Source organism: Bos grunniens, chromosome 24 (assembly GCF_055505025.1).
Source record: "Bos grunniens cultivar Pamir isolate PY7600 chromosome 24, Bosgru_T2T1.0, whole genome shotgun sequence".
NCBI lineage: Eukaryota > Metazoa > Chordata > Mammalia > Artiodactyla > Bovidae > Bos > Bos grunniens.
In genome coordinates, this window is record NC_141188.1 from 60068467 (window position 1) to 60087887 (window position 19421).

A 19421-nucleotide genomic window follows, 5' to 3' on the forward strand; every position below is an offset into this window, starting at 1 on the left:
CTTACATGGTTTATAATACTAATATTTTCAAAAGGGCAAGTGTGCTGAAATACGGGAACTAGTAGACTTGGGGTGCTACACATGACAACTTGGGGGGAAAAAAATCAATGCTTCACGTAAAGAGAGACAAACAGCCATGTGACTGAGAAAGCAAACTCTCACTCAGTTGAAATGTGAAAGACCACAGTCTAGCCAACATTTGATTATAGGCTGTAAGAAACTCAAAAAAGGTCTCAGCTGGCATTACTTACCAACAAAAACAAATTTAATAAACATGCATTGTCTTAAGCTGCTAAGCTTGGGGATTTTGGTATGCAGCAATAGATAGCAAACACAAAGCTTATCAACTAATCACAAAATCAGAACATCCTGGTCATCCAACAGCTGGATGAATCTGACTGTATCTTCTGGTTCCTTAAAACCTCTAAATGTCCATTTATCATTTTTGAAACTAAAATGAAAAATTCTTATTGCCCCAAAGTTTATATTGTCAAATATGCTTTAAAAACCACATAGATAGATAATCACGACTTTCAGCTTCTTTTAAATCATGTTAGTATCCCTCTCCGGCCTGAGATTGTTCCACATACTCATTAACAACTTAGACAGGAATTTTGATGAAAGTTTTCCTAAATGTACAGATGACTTGAAAATGGGATGTGGATAGCAAATTCACAGAATTTAAGATTTTCCAAAGCATTTCACTGCTAAAATATATTTTCATATCCATCTTATATGCTCTGCAGCTCAGGAACCACCTGCTAAATGATCTGGTGGAGTGGGTATCATGACCATCTTCATTTCATATGGGAGGGAACAGAATTCAGCTGACAAGTGAGAAAACTGGGATTTAACACTGTGTTCTGGTGATAAGTCCCACATTCTCTCCACTGTGCGTGAGCTGAGGTGGGACCCCCCAAAGATCAACAGACTATAAAAATAAGCACAATTTAACAAAGCAACAAGTATACTGGATTCTGAAAACCAATTTCAGAAGGTTAAAGTGCTAGTTTCTTAGTCATGTCTGACTCTTTGCAACCCCATAGACTGTAGCCCACCAGGCCCCTCTATCCATGGGATTCACCAGGCAAGAACACTGGAGTGGGTTGCCATTTCCTTCTCCAAAAGGAACTATAGAAAGAAAGAAAGTGAAGTCACTCAGTCGTGTCCCACTCTTTGTGACCCCATGGACTGTAGCCTACCAGGCTCCCCCATCCATGGAATTTTCCAGGCAAGAGTACTGGAATGGGTTGCCATTCCCTTCTCCATTCAGAAGGTTATAATGGGCTTAATAATAGCCAGCTTGACAAAGAGATTAAGGTGTTACTCAACCCTAAGTGTGGGTTGCTCTATAATACAGCAGCTGTAAGGGATGAGTTAAGATAAGGTTGCTGCAAATATCATTCAGGCATCAAAAACTAGGAGCTCTTTCCATTTGCAACCACATGGATGGATCCTGTGGGCATTGTGCTAAGTGAAGCCAGATCGAGAAAGACAAAGCATACTGGATTCTAAAAACCAGCTTCAGAAGGTGAGAGACGAACACTGTATGATCTCACATGTGAAATCTAAAAAACCCAAGTTTGTAGAAACAGATCAGATTGGTGGCTGCCAGAGGCAGGGGATGAGGTGTGAGGGAACTGGGTGAAGTCGTGAAAAAGTAGAGACTGCCAGTTATAAGTCATGGGGGTGTAATCCACAGCATGGTGACCAGAGTTAGCAAACTTCAATGTCATGGGGATGTAATCCACAGCATGGTGACCAGAGTCAGCAAACTTCAATGTCATGGGGATGTAATCCACAGCATGGTGACCAGAGTCAGCAAACTTCAATGTCTATTTGGAAGTGATGGAGAGAGTAGACCTTAAAAGTTCTCATTACAAGAGGAAAGAATCTGTAAAGAAATGTAATGTACATTAACTCATAATTAACTCATACATACATAATCGAATTATTACATTACACACTTTAATCTTATACAATGATATATGTCAGTGATATCTCAACAGAACTAGGGGGAAAAAAGGGGGTATTTCAGCAGCAATGCAGTACCCAGAAAGGGGCAAGAGTTCCATAAAATGCTGTCACCCAGGCTTCCTCAAGGAAGGGATTTAGCTCCAGGTGTCCACGTTCAGGGTCATTGATAACAAGCCGCCCAGAGATCAGCAGGAGTGAGGGCCATCGGGGGACATGTGGAAGGAAAAGAGCTCACAGAAGGAAGATACAGGATGAAGCCCTCCCAGTGTTGAAACGGGTGATGGGCTGGGATGGAGAAGACACCAGACTCCTCTCAGCTGCTTTCACCGACGTCAGCATTAGAGCCAGGATGCCAGCGGGCAGACAACTGATTAACTAAGAAATCTTACCTCCAGTTAGAGTCGTTCATTAAAGAACTTCCTATACATATGAATGCACTGTATTTGGCAATGCAGTATTGCTGAATAATGTACTATATATGCCAATCTTGAAACTTTAAAGAATTTAAGGGCTATTTGGTCAGCAGGAGCTGTAACCACCTTTGCAAACATGAGATTCCAGAATTTCCACAGACAAGTTGCCATAGAAACATTGCCACTTGACTTGACACGATACATGATTCGTCCTCATACAAAGGCAGAAAACTCCATTCTCAGCGCAAACCTAAAGCACCAGAGAGAAGTATTACACAAACTGAAGATCACAGGTTTTAAAAATTATACATATATTGTGATGTTTATTATCATACAGATAAAGAAGAATGTGGCACATATACACAATGGGATATGACTCGGCCATAAAAAAAGAACGAAACTGCCATTTGCAACAACACGGATGGGCCAGCATGGCCATACTAAGTCTGAGAAACATATCACACGATATCACTTACGTGCGAGATCTAATTTTAAAATGATAGAAACAAACTTACTTACAAAACAGAAACAGACTCACAGATTTTGAAAACAAACTTAATGGACACCAAAGGGGAAACGTGGGGAGGGGGCAGAAATAAGGAGTTCAGGGCAGACAGACACACGGCCCTGCGTACGAAATAGATCCCCAGCAAGGCCCTACTGTACAGCACCGGGAGCTCTTCTCAGTATTCTGTTTAATAACCTATATGGGAAAAGAATGCGAAAAAGGATGAAAATAAATAATAAAAACAATTATTATTTTTTTTTAATAATAATTGACCACAACGGATCAGGAGAACAGCTCTGTCCCTTTAGTGGGACTGATAAGAAAGTCATCTTCATGTTCCTGTGCTTTGCGCCCATCTGGAAAATGAAACACACTAGAAAAGGCAAACACCATTTCCGTGACTTTCTGCCACATTGCTGGGCAACCAACAGCCCTGCTAAAACGTGTCTGGTCAAGACAGTCCACGGCAGACCAGGCTGCAGCACTTGGAAACGGCGCCTCCCCACCCTCAGCAGAAGTTCCGGCTCCCTCTCCTCTGGACACCCCCAGAGCTCCTCCAGAGGACTGACCCCCTCCAAGCGTGACCTGCAAACATCCCTCTTCTCTCGGCCACAGCTGGCTTCCCCATTCCTGCGGACCTCTCGAACCCCACCAGGGACAAAGACCAGTTCCTGCAAGATCCCGCCAAACCCAGGCCACCCAGAAGCGATCGCTTCCTTCTTCTTGAAAACCTCTTTAAAATTTTCTAAGGAACAAGCCAGGAAGTATTAACTAGAATTCTCCTCAGAATTTTGGCTTCCTTCAAGAAGTCCCAGATTTCCCCCCAGTTCAACCCTAAATGTTTCATACTTCCTTAGACACTAGGGGTGACCTGGGAATAGTTTAAAATGCAGAGTCCAGGGCCCTGTCCTTGACTGGGGGGTGGGATACTAGGATCCTCCATGAGTTACACCCCCTACCCCAGATCCCACCTGGACAAATCCTGGGAAAGAATCTAGAAGTCTGTGCCAGGCTTATGCAAACTCTCATTAAACATCACGTAGGGAAGAGTTTTAAATGAAAGATGCAATAGTAGGTAGCTTTATTTTTCTTTCCTTTCATCCAGAAGAAAACTCAAAATAAATTTTTCTATAGCTAATATTTTAGGTTGTAAGAAGGAAAGGGTTTCATCATGCATATATGCTTTTCAGGTAAGTTAGACAACTTATTTAAACAGGATAACATTATGGCTGCTGAGGTTTTTTTTTAAGACTGAGGATTACAAAGATTGTATCTATGAAACCAGTATGTGAGGCTCTGAAACGACAAATTCTCACAGTTTCGGTCCATATTATATGAGCAGCAATTTCTCACAAAATAAGAAAGTTGTAACACAGGTATTCTAGAAGAAGGATATCTTTGCTTTTAGTATATAAAAGTGCTTTATTTGGAAAATAAAACATTGAGTATTATTTAAATTTTACTGTTTATAAAGCACAAAGATTAAAACAATGTATAAAATATCCAGGAGAATGAAGATAATACATGGACTATACTCCAGGCCAGAACATTGGAGTGGGTAGCCTGTCCCTTCTCCAGCGGATCTTCCCAACCCAGTCTCCTGCATTGCAGGCAGATTCTTCAGCTGAGCCACAAGGGGAGCCCAAGAATACTGGGGTGGGGAGCCTGTCCCTTCTCCAGGGGATCTTCCTGACCCAGGAAGCGAACCAGGGTCTCCTGCATTGCAGGCAGATTCTTTACCAACTGAGCTTTCAGGGAAGCCCAACGTGTAAAACATCCAGGAGAATAAAGATAACACACGAACAGCTGATTTAAAGGCACAACAGGAATTCCGTCACTTTAATACATGTTATCGGTCACACAATAAAAACTTTTCCTAATGTTAAGAAACCAAACTTTCTCTGTGCTACTTTTGGTCATCCTTAAAGCTTACTTGATCCCTTCTCCATAACCATGAGGCAAGATGTAATAGTTCTAAGCATATGTTGTCTGTGAAATCCATTTTGCTTCAAGTTGCTTTTTACTAATAAAGAAATTTTAATGAGATTAACCCCTCCACTATGAAATATAAACTTTTGGTCTCTATTTCCACACCATTGCTTCTTCCTCAGAAACATGGCAAGATCTGATATCATCTTGCAAAGTATCTTTTCAAATTAAATGGCACTCCTGCATCTCGAGCACACCTGACCTTACAGAAGCTCTGGACTAGAAAACAAAAAATATCTTTCTTCCAGGTCCTGTCTTTTTCCACTGATGTGGCTTAAGAAGCCTCAGAGCACAAACAAGGTGTTAATAGGGACCTTCCCCGTGGTCCAGTGACTAAGACTCCAAGCGCCCACGACAGGGGGCCCAGGTTCAATCCCTGGTCGGGGAACTAGATCCCACATGCTGCACCTAAGACCCAGAAAAGCCTAAGAAATAATTTTTTTTTAAAGATGTTAATGACTTTGGAGTGAGTTTGGCTATTAAAGGTCCATTTTCCCATTACACCTTCTAAGGAGAAGTCATGCTTTGACTTGTACTCACTCCACGTTAGGCCAGAGGTCACTGGGTAGGTTACCCCACATTGCAAGTCTAACTGAACAATGGGCACCCTAGTGAGTCACACTGTCTCAAAGTCTTCATTCCTAATAAGAATTTCAGACACGGAAAAAAGAGATCATTGCAAAGTTTTATGTTAATAGAATCAATATGCAACTCTAAAAGCTCCAAATTAAATCATAAAAATATGCCTTTTATTACATGAATTCCTTTTTTTTTTTTTATTACATGAATTCCAAGTGACTCACAGACCTTTAATTTTCCAGAACAACAGAGAATAAGCCTGGAGGCACTGAAGGGAGAGCAGGGGGTCAGGAGAGGTTCCGCAGGTGGAAGGTCTTCAGGACCCAAGGAAACCTCCCTTCTCTCTGAGCATACATCTACACATGTGTGTGATCTGCACATACAACATTCACACGCACATATTTTAAAGCGGTCTCCATTTTTCCCCTTTTTTCTCCCATCATAAAAGCAATGCATACTCATGATAAAAAATTACAAATAATCAAAAGCTCATTTAAAACAAAGTAAAAATACACTCCCAACCCAAGTCTACTTCTCATTCTAGAACGTGCACTCAGCCCACATTTTTGCTTTCATGAAAATGATGACACATGATGGTTATATCACTCCACATTAGTACATTCAGATTTTGTTGTTTAGTCGCTAAGTCCTATCTGACTTTTTCAACCCCACAGACTGTAGCCTGCCAGCTCCTCTCTCTGTGGGATTTCCCAGGCAGGAATACTGGAGTGGGTTGCCATTTCCTTCTCCAGGGGATCTTCCTGACCCAGGGACTGATTCCACATCTCCTGCACTGGCAGGCGGATTCTCTACCACTGATTTAATTAAGTCTTAATATGGCTGTTCAATATTTACTGTACAGATTTATCATAATTTGCCCATTTTCTTACTGGTGGGCTTTAGTGTTCTAGTTTTATTGCCACTACAAACTACGATACATAAACATCCCTTTGTAGTACATTCTGGGGTACCTGTAGGAGTATTTTTATCTGAAGAAGTGGAATTTGCTGAGTCACGCACATTTTATATTTTGAGCAGAGCTGCCAAAAAACCTTTTAAAAAGACCACACTAATATACACTCCCAGGGAAATGTATGAGATTCTTCCACAAGCTTGTCAACACTCTATGTTATTAATAACTAGATACTGCATATTCCATTTCCAAATGAAAGCAGTGTCATCATTTTTATTGCTTTTACCTGACCTCTAGAGAAATGTGCATTTTTCATGTTTATTCATCACTCCTATTTCTTCGGTGACTTGCCTGCCCTATCTATCCATAGTGGACTGTTGCACTGGGGGCCTACGGCGGATCATGCCCCTTGTTCATGCTCTTCTGTTACCACCTCCTGCACTGGCTGGATTTGGCCATGTGACTCGCTCTGACCAATAGTGTATAGCAAGCCTGATGTAAACAGAGGCCTGATGAGCGCTTACACAGTGGGGCTGTTCCATTTGGAAGGCTCGCTCTTAGAACCCTAAGCCACCAGGTAAAGGTCTAGCTTCCTCGTAAGAAAGACCTCAGAGAGACTGAGATGCTTGGCTGTTCCAGTCAGGCCATCTGAGGCCTCAGGCACATCAACGAGAAGCCACCTGGAACGTTCCCGTTCCAGTGGACACCACTTGGGAAAAACAACTCATTTGAGTCCCAGACTACAGATTCATGACCTTATAATACTCAACTGTTCATTGAGGCCAGTATATTCTGGGCAGTTTGTTCAATAGCAATAGATAACAAAATCCTTGATCCAATTTTGTATTTCTTACTGAGTTGTAGAAACTTGTTATAGTTAAGGAATGTTCATCTTTTGCCCCCTTATATATGCTGTATACATTTTTCCCAGTCAGGACTTTAAATGTGTTAATCTTCTATATGGTAAAAGATTAGTCAAATTTGTTAATCTTCCAGGTTTTACATGTACAGAAATTTTAAGTCAATATATTATCTAAATCAATAGAATCTTGGGTTATCATTTTACTCCCAAGTTAATCTTCATAAACTAGATCTCATTAGGCAATTCTCCACTAATTAAATCCAAACGCCTTCATTTAGCACTGGATGTGCCCTTGACCTTGGCCCACAGTGACCTTTCCAATGTCCAGAGTGCACACACGGCTGTGACACACACCCTCAACCGAGACCCACATGCCCAGCAGAAGCAGTGTGCTGGGGTCTCTAGCAGGCCTGGACCCGGGTTGGGCTGCTGCTGCTGTTCTGCGTGTAGAAATCTGAGATGGCCCTGCTCATGCCTGGAAAGATAACCTGACTGAAAGATGAACACTGGGCATCTTGGCCAAGATTTTGAACTTTTACTTTAACATATAATTTATTCGCCCCATGGATAAAGAGACAGCCATTAAGAGATTTAAGTGCTTTACACTAAATTGAACATGTCTTAACAGCTGTTTCATCACATGATGCCAACTATCTGATGACCAAATGTTTGGGAGTACTGGAGAAGACTCGAGTTCATCCAAGGTGGTCCCCTCATCTTACGAATAAGGCAGCTAGGGGCCAGACCACATGGGTGGTTAGTGCTCCATCCGGGCTGAGATGTTAAGCCTCCTCTTTACCCTCAGCTCATTGCTCCTTCTTCGGGAAGAACAATGTCCTTGTTATGAGAGCAAGTGGGAACATTTGCACTGATAAGAAACTACAATCATGTGGACACTTCCGGATCTCTTTGGCTTCCATTCTCGAAATAGAGCGAATCACGTATGTCTTAGTTCAAGCTGCTATAACAAGGTACCACAGACTGGATGGCTTCAACAGTAAAGATTTCTCAATGGTTCTAGAGGCTGGGAAGTCCAAGATCAAGGTCCTGGCAGATCCAGAGTTTGGTGACAGCCCACCTCCTGGCTTGAGACAGATGGTCACCTTCTACCTGTGCATCACATAGAGAAGAGCAGAGGGGAAGCGGGGGAAAGAAAACCACCTCTTTCTTCTTCAGTTCAGTTCAGTCGCTCAGTTGTGTCCAACTTTTTGCAACCCCATGGACTGCAGCATGCCAGGGCTCCCTGGCCATCACTCCCAGAGCTTGCTCAGACTCACATCCATTGAGTCGGTGATACCATCCCATCATCTCATCCTCTTCTCCTCCTGCCTTCAATCTTTCTCAGCAGCAGGTTCTTTTCCAATGAGTCAGTTCTTCTCATCAGGTGGTGAAAGTAACCCTATCCCTTTCTTCTTATAAAGACAGTGATCCCATTCATGAGGGCTCTATCTTCACATCTAATAACCACCCAAAGGCCCCACCTCCAAATCCCATCACGTTGAAGGCTAGGATTGCAACACGTGAATTTTGAGGAGGACCTGAACATTCAGTCCACAACAACATCTAACAGAAAACCTAGGAAAGCAGCTTTGATTTTCCAGGCTATAAAAAAGGAGGGGTAGAGACCGTAGGGGATGGCTAGGTAATCACCATGAATCCTTTCAGATATCACAAGGAATAAAGATAAAAGAAGGAAAAATCCAGGAAGCTCTCCTGATAAATCCCAGGTAGGGCAAATCAGAAAATGAAATCATGGACCAACAAACTATTTGCAGAAAGCCCTTAAAACTAAGAGTAAAACTAAAAGGAAGATGCTGTGCACTGCGAGGCTCTTCATTTCACTTGGAAATATAGCTCAGACTGTTTCACATGTCCTTTTAAAATAAAAGATAATCCATACTTCAAAATGTCAACATCTGATTTAAATATGGCAGTATTCTAGAATCTAACATTGGTGAAAATAAAATCCACGTGCACTATCATGGTTGAACTAACAAGCTCTTTTAATTCTTATTCTGCCATCTCCAAACACATTCCGGCAAAATTACTGAATTAAATAAAACACGCTGCAACTAGAAGGAGCAAACAATACTAATGGGCGCTCCATGAAGGGAGAGAAGAGTCCTGGAAAGTACACCGAATTAAGAGTATGTCGTATAAGATCTCCAGAGAAGGCAATGGCACCCCACTCCAGTACTCTTGTCTGGGAAATCCCATGGATGGAGGAGCCTGGTAGGCTGCAGTCCATGGGGTCGCTAAGAGTCAGACATGACTGAGTGACTTCATCTTCATTTTTCACTTTCATGCATTGGAGAAGGAAATGGCAACCCACTCCAGTGTTCTTGCCTGGAGAATCCCAGGGACGGAGGAGCCTGGTGGGCTGCCGTCTATGGGGTCCCACAGAGTCGAACACAACAGAAGTGACTTAGCAGCAGCAGCAGCTGTGCCTGGCCCCAGGGACAGATAACCCTTCAGTCAGCTGCTTAAGCCCTTGGCAACAACAGGCACTGAGCCCCCAGTTGTCCCACTGCTGAATGAATGCCATGGGGGAGATGCCAAAACTCAGACAAGTAGATGGACAGCAAGGTCAGTGGTCAGCAGCGCTGCAGTGATGAAGGGCCAGTCAGTCAAGCTGCGGCAACAACCACGTTAGTGGTCCAGAGCTGCTCCCCACAGCAGGCATCCCTTGGACAGCAAGGAGATCAAACCAATCAATCCTAAAGGAAGTCAACCCTGAATATTCACTGGAAGGACTGACGCTGAAGCTGAAGCCCCACTACACTGGCCATCTGATGTGAAGAGCTGACTCACTGGAAAAGAGCCTGATGCTGGCAGAGTTTGAAGGCAGGGGGAGAGGGGGTGACTGAGGATGAGATGGTTGGATGGCATCACTGACTCAGCGGACATGAGCTTGAGCAAACTCCGGGAGAGAGTGAAGGACAGGGAAGCCTGGTATGCTGCAGTCCATGGGGTCGCAAAGAGTCAGACATGACTGAGCAAATGAACCACAACAGCACTGGGAGACAATGACACTGAACTTGATTCCTCTCCATGAGCACAGGGTGGAGACCGCACCAGCATGGCATAAAGAGCCTGCCATTTTGCAGAGTCTGCTTCTCACTATTCCCATTATACAGATAAGCACGTCGAGACTTAAAGAACTTTGCTCCAGGACACAGCTGAGGAAGCTTCCCTTTCCCTGTGTCAGATGGCTGGCTGCCATGCCCAAATGCCTGCCACCTGGCTTTCTCGGGAGTCCACTGGAATGACGGTGCTACTACAAGGGGTGTTTCCATGCATCCTGAGAAAGCATCGCTCACCATCTGATCCTATAGGCTGTACTGATTCCTAGCTTTAGCTTGTCTACACAGCAGCTACCTGGGAGCTATGGGAGCGATTCAATGCTCAAACCAGCCACAGATGGCCTCTTAGCGGGCAGGCTTCCTCTAATTTAGGGGCTGGCAAGCTATGACCCACAGGCAATATCTGGCCCACATTTGTTCCTGTAAATAAAGTTTTATTGGAATACAGCTTGGTTACTTACTGCTTATGGCTGATTTCAAGCTGCTACTGCTGCTGCTAAGTCGCTTCAGTCATGTCCGACTCTGTGCAACCCCATAGACGGCAGCCCATCAGGCTCCCCTGTCCCTGGGATTCTCCAAGCAAGAACACTGGAGTGGGTTGCCAGTTCCTTCTCCAATGCATGAAAGTGAAAGTGAAGTCGCTCAGTTGTATCCAACTCCTAGCTACCCCATGGACTGCAGCCCACCAGGCTCCCCTGTCCATGGGATTTGCCAGGCAAGAGTACTGGAGTGGGTTGCCATTGCCTTCTCCCTGATTTCAAGCTACAAGGGCAGAACTGAGTAGTTTTAACGGAGACCATGTGGCCCGAAAAGCCTAAAATACCACCTGGTCCTTCATGGGAAAAGTTTCCTGAGCCATAATTGATGGTCTAGCTCTTCCAAAGGGCCCTCACCCAAAATACAGCCAACCCCTGTACACTTGGGTTTGAACTGTGTGGGTCCACTTACATGCAGATTTTTTTCAACAAATATTTCACTATCAGCTTCCCTCATGGCTCAGTGGTAAAGAATCCACCTGCAATCCAGGATACACCGGTTCCATCCCTGGGTTGGGAAGATCTTCTGGCGAAGGAAATGACAACCCACTCTGGTATTCTTGCCTGGGAATCCCACGGACAGAGGAGCCTGACAGGCTACAGTCCAGGGGGTTGCAAAGAGCTGGACACAACTAAACAACAAGCCCAGTATTACAAGAGCGCTGACTGGTTGAATCTGAGGCTGGAGAGCTGCAGACACAGAGAGTCCACAGTGGGACTTGAGCATCCTTAGATTTTAGAACCAATCCTTTCAACACACCAAGGGATGACTGCACTTCAAACTTCAGAATACCAACTCCTACAGCAGGCTCACTTCCCTGGTGAATATTTTCCTTCACTTGAGTGAGCTGGACTAGGAAGTCCTTATAATTACAGTCTTGACCTCAGATGAGTTATGCTTGCCCAAGCCCCATGAGCTTAGAAAATTAGCAGCTGATAAATCTGTAAGCTCAAGAATCCTGCTCCCAAAGAACAGGTTCTGAAAGTGTTTTGGGAAACACTTCCTAATAAAGAGAAACATACTAAAAACAAAATTATGCTTTTTGTTTTTGTGTGCCAGAAGCTTATTTTTTTCTATTTATTTAAATTAAAAAAATTTTTTTACAATGTTGCATTGGTTTCTACAAAATTATGTTCTAAAATCAGTCCTTATCATCTGTTTATAAGAGACTAGTCCTTAAAAAAAAAACAAACCCTTTACCTTTCCAGCAATTCAGGGCTTTTTCAACTGAAGTGGGAGTTGGCTTTTAGCCAAGCCAAGGAAAATCTGGAGTCATAAAGATCAGTTCAAATCATGATTCTGCCACTTATTGCCTCTACAACCTTGGGCAAGTTACTGAACCTTCCCGACCCTGGGTTTCTTCATCTGGATTGTGGACTACGCATCAGTTATCTGCTGCTCCGTAACAAACCTCCCCAAAACTCAGTGGCTGAAATCCACCGTTCCTTGCTGGATCATCATTCTCCGTTTGAGCCGGGAAACTCTTGCCTTGGCTCACTTGTGGCTCCAGCCATCCGGGCGGCTGTTCTGGGGCTGGAGGGTGTAAGATGGACTCATTCACACGGTTGGTGCCAGGGTGCTGGCTGTCATCTGGGTCCCTCTCTCCATGGGCTTCTCGTCGTTGAGTTGTCTAGCCTGAGCTTCCTTCTCAGAGGCAGGAATATTCCAAGCGGGAGAAGGCAGAAGTTGCCGGGCCTCCTGTGGTCGAGGCACATCAGCATGGGTGTCACATTCTATTGGCCAGAGGACGCCACGAGGGCGGGGAAATGGACTCCAGCTGTTGATGGGAAGAGTTGCAAAACCCTGTGACCATGCTGTCCCCAGAGTATTTCTGCCTTCGTGTTCACTGTGATCGCTGGGGTAACACGTGTAGAATGCTTCATCAGAGCATCAGTTCACAGACTACATCTAGAGGGTCGAGAAAGAATTTTTCTCTTCTTTATCTGGTTTTTGGCAAGATCATATGTCTTAACAGAGACATTCCCCCTGTTCACCTGCATCCTGATGCCAGTGATGTCTGGAGCAATCTGCCAGCTCCTTATGCTTCAGCTACCCCAAGTATTTGTTTGTTCACTTAATGATTTTAAAGAAGAGTAAGTCAGAGTTGGCAATAGTTCCAATGTTGTTTTTTCTATCAGGTTTGCAAAGATTACTTTGGGAAGTTGTCTAAATCAAAGAGGAAAATACCTTATCAAATTCATTTCATGTCATGGGCTTCCCAAGTGGCACCAGTGGTAAAGAATCTGCCTGCCCATGCCGGAGACGCAAGAGACGTGGGTTCGATCCCTGGGTTGGGAAGATCCCCTGGAGTAGGAAATGGCAACCCACTCCAGTATTCTTTCCTGGAAAATCCCATGGACAGAGGAGCCTGGCGGGCTACAGTCCATGGGGTCACAAAGAGTCAGGCACGACTGAGCGACCGAGCACACACCCACACATTTCCTATCACAGCACATGCTAAGCGGCAGCCTACGTTTTGGACGGAGTATTTCCACTTGCCTTTTTAATAAAAGAATCATGTAATCAATCATCCGGGGGGAAAGAAACACTGTTTATCTGTGTCCTTGAAATGAATGCTCAGCCTTGGCTGAGGGCACCGTTTTCCTCGGTGAAGTGAAGCTGGTCTTTCTCTGCATATGCCTGTCCCGTGTCTAGCCACACAAAGGTAGAACAGTAACCCTGCGGAGATATGGTGGAGATGGAAAAAATGGGCTCCACTAACCACACATCCACACTCACAGCCTTTGGGGGCGATCGTCTCCATGTGCCAGGAGATATCCCCTAGACGTAGGCTGCAGCCAGCATATCCTCAGAGGGGTGAACATCCTAATCCTGGGATCAATAAAAGACAGCAACACCCTGGCCAAGTCAATGAGGTAATTTTTTAATGGTCCCTGTTCTACTCATCTGGAGTCAAACAGTTAAACTGAGGGAGAGTTTCTGTTTATTGAATCGCAGCCATTCACTTTGAGAAGAGTCAAAGGTACACCTCAGCTCAGCTGATGCCACTCAACCGCCTTTGAGCACAGGCACATGTCATTACCATCACGGACTTCAGAGATACAGGGGACCCTTTCATTTGACAGATGAGGAAACTGAGGTCCTGAGACACTCTTACAGTCACACTCAACTAGAGAGACCGCAACACACAACCACAGCACCAGCCAGGCACATGAAACCCAGAGGCCATGACAGCCCCGCCTGAGAAGTGGGCGTGGAGTCAGAGCTGCTGAAAGATGCCGAAGGTGCCTTGTCTGCAGCATCATAAACTCAAGCCATTAAAAACCCTTCCTGCTCCAGGGATGGGGCAAAAGGGGAGAAAGTTTGGGGCAAAACCCAGACCAGCCCCAAGTACCACTTTTACTTGGGAAAAGCATACTTTCTAGGTGAGTAGATACTGCCTTGTAGGCTGTCTTCTGCTACTGAGCCCCAAACCCCAACAAGGGAGGCTGAAATGCCACCGCTGTTTTCTGTAACCGTGGTCCGCCACAAAACACTAAGCTGTGTCTCCAACATCGCAGGCCCTGTCAGCACCGCGGTGACATGGAGGCCTGCGGAACAAACTCCAGAAGTGTAAATAAAACGTCTGTGGTATCGTAAAGCTGGCCCACGATGGAGAAGCTTTCTATGTCCTTCCGGATGTTGGAGAAGCCACTGCTGGGGACCACCAGCATCTAGGGTAGAATTCTGGCTAGTGATCAATGCTCAATGAGATGAGAGAGTAGTCTCCAGATCAGAAGCTTGACCTGCAGTAAAGGAGGGAGGGAGCTGGGTCATCCTTTGCGGTCAGTTCATCACTATTGTGTGTGGATGTTACGTATTGAGTATGTTACCTACTGTCTATTACACACTTTTTAAAAATGATTGGCTGAAAACAATCCATGGGGTTGCAAAGAGTCAAAGCATTTCTTGTCCTTACTGTGTATCGAAGGTCCTTTGAGCAACCAAAATAGCTATTTGTTATTGACACTGTTTATATCATTCCCACTTGTTTTGTGTCACTGTTCCAAGAGGCCGAGAAGACCACAGGACTTCTGATAAGAGGTGAGCTCTGTGCAGAATGACAGGCTGAAATGGCCAGCTCTTGAGGGCTCAGCACACTTAGACCTGCCAGATGTCCACCTCTAGGATCTCTTCTCTCCCGCTTACATCAGCTTCTATGTGACAAGGAGAAGAGACGGTGTCCCGCAGTCCACCGGGGGCGATCAGACTCATCCACACAGGGAGGACAGTCCTGTAGAGGAAGTTTCCTGGGGGTTCAGGCTAACTGCTACGTGGAAATGACTTCAAGAAAGAGTAGGGACCGCCTGTCTTTAGCTGACTGCCCCAATGTCTGGAGAGAATAAAGCAAGTGGCTTGGAGGTATAATGGAAAGGAGGCGGGAATGACAGCTCGAGAGTGTCCAACTCTAGATCTCTGCCAGTAAGCAGCACGGGCCTTCATTAATCCCAGTGCTGGTTTACAGGCATTCATATAAGACGACGGTTGGAGGATGTGATTTCTTTGATTCCTCTGGCTCAGACACTCATTTTATTCTCACCCAGCCAACTTCATAAACAGGCATGTGTGTTTTTCATATTTTAAGGAATAAATGGCACGTTTTACCCATTCCACTCTTATAATGAGAAAGTGAAAGAAAGTGAAAGTCGCTCAGTCGTGTCTGACTCTTTGCGACCCCTTGGACTATACAGTCCATGGAACTCTCCAGGCCAGAATACTGGAGTGAGTAGCCTTTCCCTTCTCCAGGGGATCTTCCCAACCCAGGGATCGAACCCAGGTCTCCCACATTGCAGGCGGATGCTTTACCAGCTGAGCCACCAGGCAAGCCTGGTATAAAGAGAAATTTTGTGATAAAGCACTTCAGAATTTGAAACGTTTTTTTTCTTGAAATGGCATAGTTTTAAAACTCTTCAATAAGAGTTTTGAAAGGTAAAACTTTCAAAACTTTCAAAAACGTTCATGGGCCTATACTGAAAGGTAAAAGACTGCAAGTTTAAAAGGACACACGGCTCCTCGGCGCCTTCTCTCGGGACAGGGAGCTAAACTCGGTGGCAAGCTTCAGCAGGTGTGTTACAGCCACTCACAGCTGCACGGGGACCCCTCGACCCACACCCTCACCCCTCGTTGTCTCAAACATGATATGCAGTTCCTGCTCCAGAAGCCCAGGCCCAATGTCATAGTTGAAGAATCTGGTTCTTGTGCCAGCTCTCTTCGGTACCATTTTTCAATTTCAGAAAGATTAAAACAGACAGCCACTGAAGCCGGTCATGTACCTGCTTTAGAAAAACAGCTACAGCGCTAATTTGCGGTAGAAATCTTCAGATCCATTCAGAAGGTGCAAAAGATGAAAAAAAAAAAAAAAAGATGCTGCTATATCACGTGTGAATGCCGTTGACCTGGAGTCATTTTTTATACTGTGTGAAGGGAAGTCAGTGTATGGTCTCAGCTTGGACATCCTGAAGAAACAGACCAACTCCATCTGTTGTAAATGACGTACAGTCTTGGCAGGAAAACCACAGCTCAGGAGCTCAGGGGTATCACAAGCAATGCCAGAGGGGAAGCTTTGCTGCCTGCAGCCTCAGTAATGAAAGCGCTTTCGGAGCATCTCAGGGCATTCAGAATCTCATTTCCAGGGTTTGCCCAGGACCACAGTCTCCAGATCTTAGCTCTGCAAGCTCCTAGGTCAGTCACACCCGCCCCAGGGCCTCTGCTCCTCCTTCCTCTGACGCCCGACCTCCTGTCTGGCTCCTGCCTTGAAAGACATCTCAACTGCTCTTGACCTGGGCTCCCCCTGGCAAACTCGCAAAATACAGACGAGGCGTCTTGTCCTCAGAGCACTCCTGGAATCTCAACGGAGTCAAATCCCAGCTGTGGACAAGTCCCCGGGGTGCTCAGCCAGCTGTGCTCTGTCTTCTAGGAACAGTTAAAGTGGCAGACATGACGGGGCCCGGAGCATAAAGAGGCCTCGGGTCCGCGGGACAGGAGAAAGTGAGCTGCAGTAACACCCGCCTCCCATCCTCCTTTCCTGGAGATGACTAATGCGAGCTCTGGGACTGACCTTCTTCAGATGCGCTGTAAGGACTTACTGAATATGACCCAGCTGCGGAGGACAGAGGGCTTTATGCAACAGGAAAGGCAGCTGGAGTCAAAGACCCTGTGGCAGGGAGCGAGCAGAGTGCCGGGCAATGACCTTGTGTGTCAGAATTTAATTACGCTTCTGCGTGGAGAGCCAGCCGTTTTTAGAATGCTCTGATCAGCTCTGAAATGAGTAATTATTTGGAGAATGAAAACATCATAATAGCTTGTAACTTTTCCAACCCACACTGGGGTTTTGGGGTTTTTTTGTTTGTTTCACTGAAGTGGGAGTATCCAAGGAAAGAGGTCCTTTCAAGCTTAAGTGCATTTTGTTAAGAGCTTAAGTCAAAACAAAGAAGAGAGCTGGTTGCATTGTTTATGGGGATCTTCACGTATCTGCAGACCCTGTTGCAATCAGGCTGCACTGGCTCAGCAATGATGGGACTATGTTTCTCAGAATGGCCAGCTCCACATGCGTGCGGGCACACGGGCCAAGGCGGGCAGGGTCTGCAAGGGGAGGCGCAGCAGCTGCCCTGCTCTGCCTGGTCTCGGCTGGCGCTGGACAAAGGGCAGCAGATGGGTACTGCTTCCTCCCTCTGCCATGGAGCTGCCCATGCTGGCCGGGGATACAGAGAGGTTGAAGGATGGACTCCAAGGGCACTGCGCCTCAAGAGGCCCCAGATCCACAGAGTGAGGCCCCTGCTGGAGGAAGCAAGCCAAGGCTAAGGGATGCTCAGGAGCTAGCTTCCCTGGGCTTCAATCCAGCCAGAGTCCTGTTGAATGCCTCCAGGTGTGAGGAATTCTCATGCTAAGGAGGTGAAAGACGATAGAACCCAGATCTTCACAAAGGCGTTTAAAATTTAGAAGACATGTGCCAATTCCCCAAAAGGTACAAAGTTATTGTCAAAACCTCTGAATCAGCAGTAAAACCTCAGAGCTTAGAGAAGAAACGGCATCGTCTGGGGAGCCTGCAGCAGAGACGGGGACTAAGAGTGGGTTTGAGTAAGTGGAGGAATTGAGGTTCTTCTCTGAAGAACCCACACTGGCGGACGTGGAGAGTTCCAGAAAGCTGGGTAATACGCAGAGGTATGCAAACAAATCCATCAACTGAAAGAAACATAAGGGATAAAAAGAGACGGGAAGATGGCTTGTCAACATTTTTTTTTTTTTTCAGAACAGCACAGATAAAGAGCCTGTTAAATTCTCAAATACACCATCAAGGTTTCAAATTTTCTTCTCCCCCAAGAAACGCCAAATACAACATCCACCTAATGAGTAAAACAGTCTAAGGCAGAGCTTTTCAGGCAGATACTCAGGACTCTTGTCCCCAGTCATCATCAGCTAGGACCTCCGAGTCACAACCTCTGACCTCCAGTTGTTTTTTTTTTAATGGCCACTTGCCTCTTGTGACCATTTAGAGAAGAAATCGCCAGGCGGAGCGGTGTAGCCTTAGTCGCTCAGTCGTGTCCGACTCTTTGCAACCCCACGGACTGTAGCCTATCAGACTCCTCTGTCCATGGGATTCTCCAGGCGAGAATACTGGAGTGGGTTGTCACTCCCTTCTCCAGGGGATCTTCCTGACCCAGGGAGCAAACCTTGGTCTCCAGCACTGCAGGCAGACTCGTTACCGTATGAGCTGCAGGGGGAGCGGTGAGGCCGCTTTAACACTGAACAGGCTTGCTTACGGCTCATGTGCATCATCTTCCTGTTGTTTCGTCTCTTAAGTCGTGTCTCTTTTCAACCCCATGAACTGCAGCATGTCAGGCTTCCCTGTCCTTCACTAAGTTCCAGAACTTGTTCAAACTCACGTCCATCGAGTCAGTGATGCCATCCAGCCATCTCATCCTCTGTCGTCCCCTTCTCCTCCTGCCCCAATCCCTCCCAGCATCAGGGTCTTTTCTAGTGAATCCGCTCTTTGCATCCGGTGGCCAAAGTATTGCAACTTCAGCATCAGTCCTTCCAATGAATATTCAGGATTGGTTTCTTGTAGGATCATTTACTAGTAACTTAATCTCACTCTTCTTTAGAAATGCTGTGAAAGTTAGGAAATTTGAGCAAAGATATCAAAAAGTCATCTAAGAGGACACAAGTTCTGTCACTTAACAGCTTTAACCACATACAGGTATATCCACTTAAATCCCTTAGTACAGCCTCTTCACACGTGTTTGGAAGAAGTCCCGATATCAGAGTAGAGAGGAAAAAAGCACTTGACTGTCCCGAGACAGGAACCGAGCTCTCTGCTCTGCTGTACATCACCAAGGATCCTGTTTGCAGATGCTGCTAATCTTATCTGAACGTATTAATAAAATCCCTCAATTTCCTTATAAGAAACATCATCACGGACAGAGTGGCAGGCTAACACTTACTTCTGTAAAAATATCACTCCCTCTGCCTTTCCCCCCACCAAGAAAAATTATTGGCTGCTTCCTGAAATGTCTAGCTACCAAAAAAATCTATAAAGCCTCACAAGACATTAAGAATACAG

The 19421-nt window shown here is 45.4% G+C and overlaps 1 protein-coding gene and 1 long non-coding RNA gene across 9 annotated transcripts in view; both read right to left on the reverse strand.

The window, feature by feature from the left end:
• The window catches only part of CCBE1 (collagen and calcium binding EGF domains 1), a 240068-nt gene that overhangs the window by 105219 nt on the left and 115428 nt on the right, over positions 1-19421 (reverse strand). The gene's annotated exons all lie outside the window — the stretch shown is intronic.
• LOC147346375 (uncharacterized) overlaps positions 6427-19421 on the reverse strand; it is a 34319-nt gene continuing 21324 nt past the window's right edge. Inside the window, exon 2 of the long non-coding RNA XR_015153576.1 lies at positions 6427-18968. This is a non-coding gene — a long non-coding RNA (uncharacterized LOC147346375). The remainder of the gene's footprint in view (positions 18969-19421) is intronic.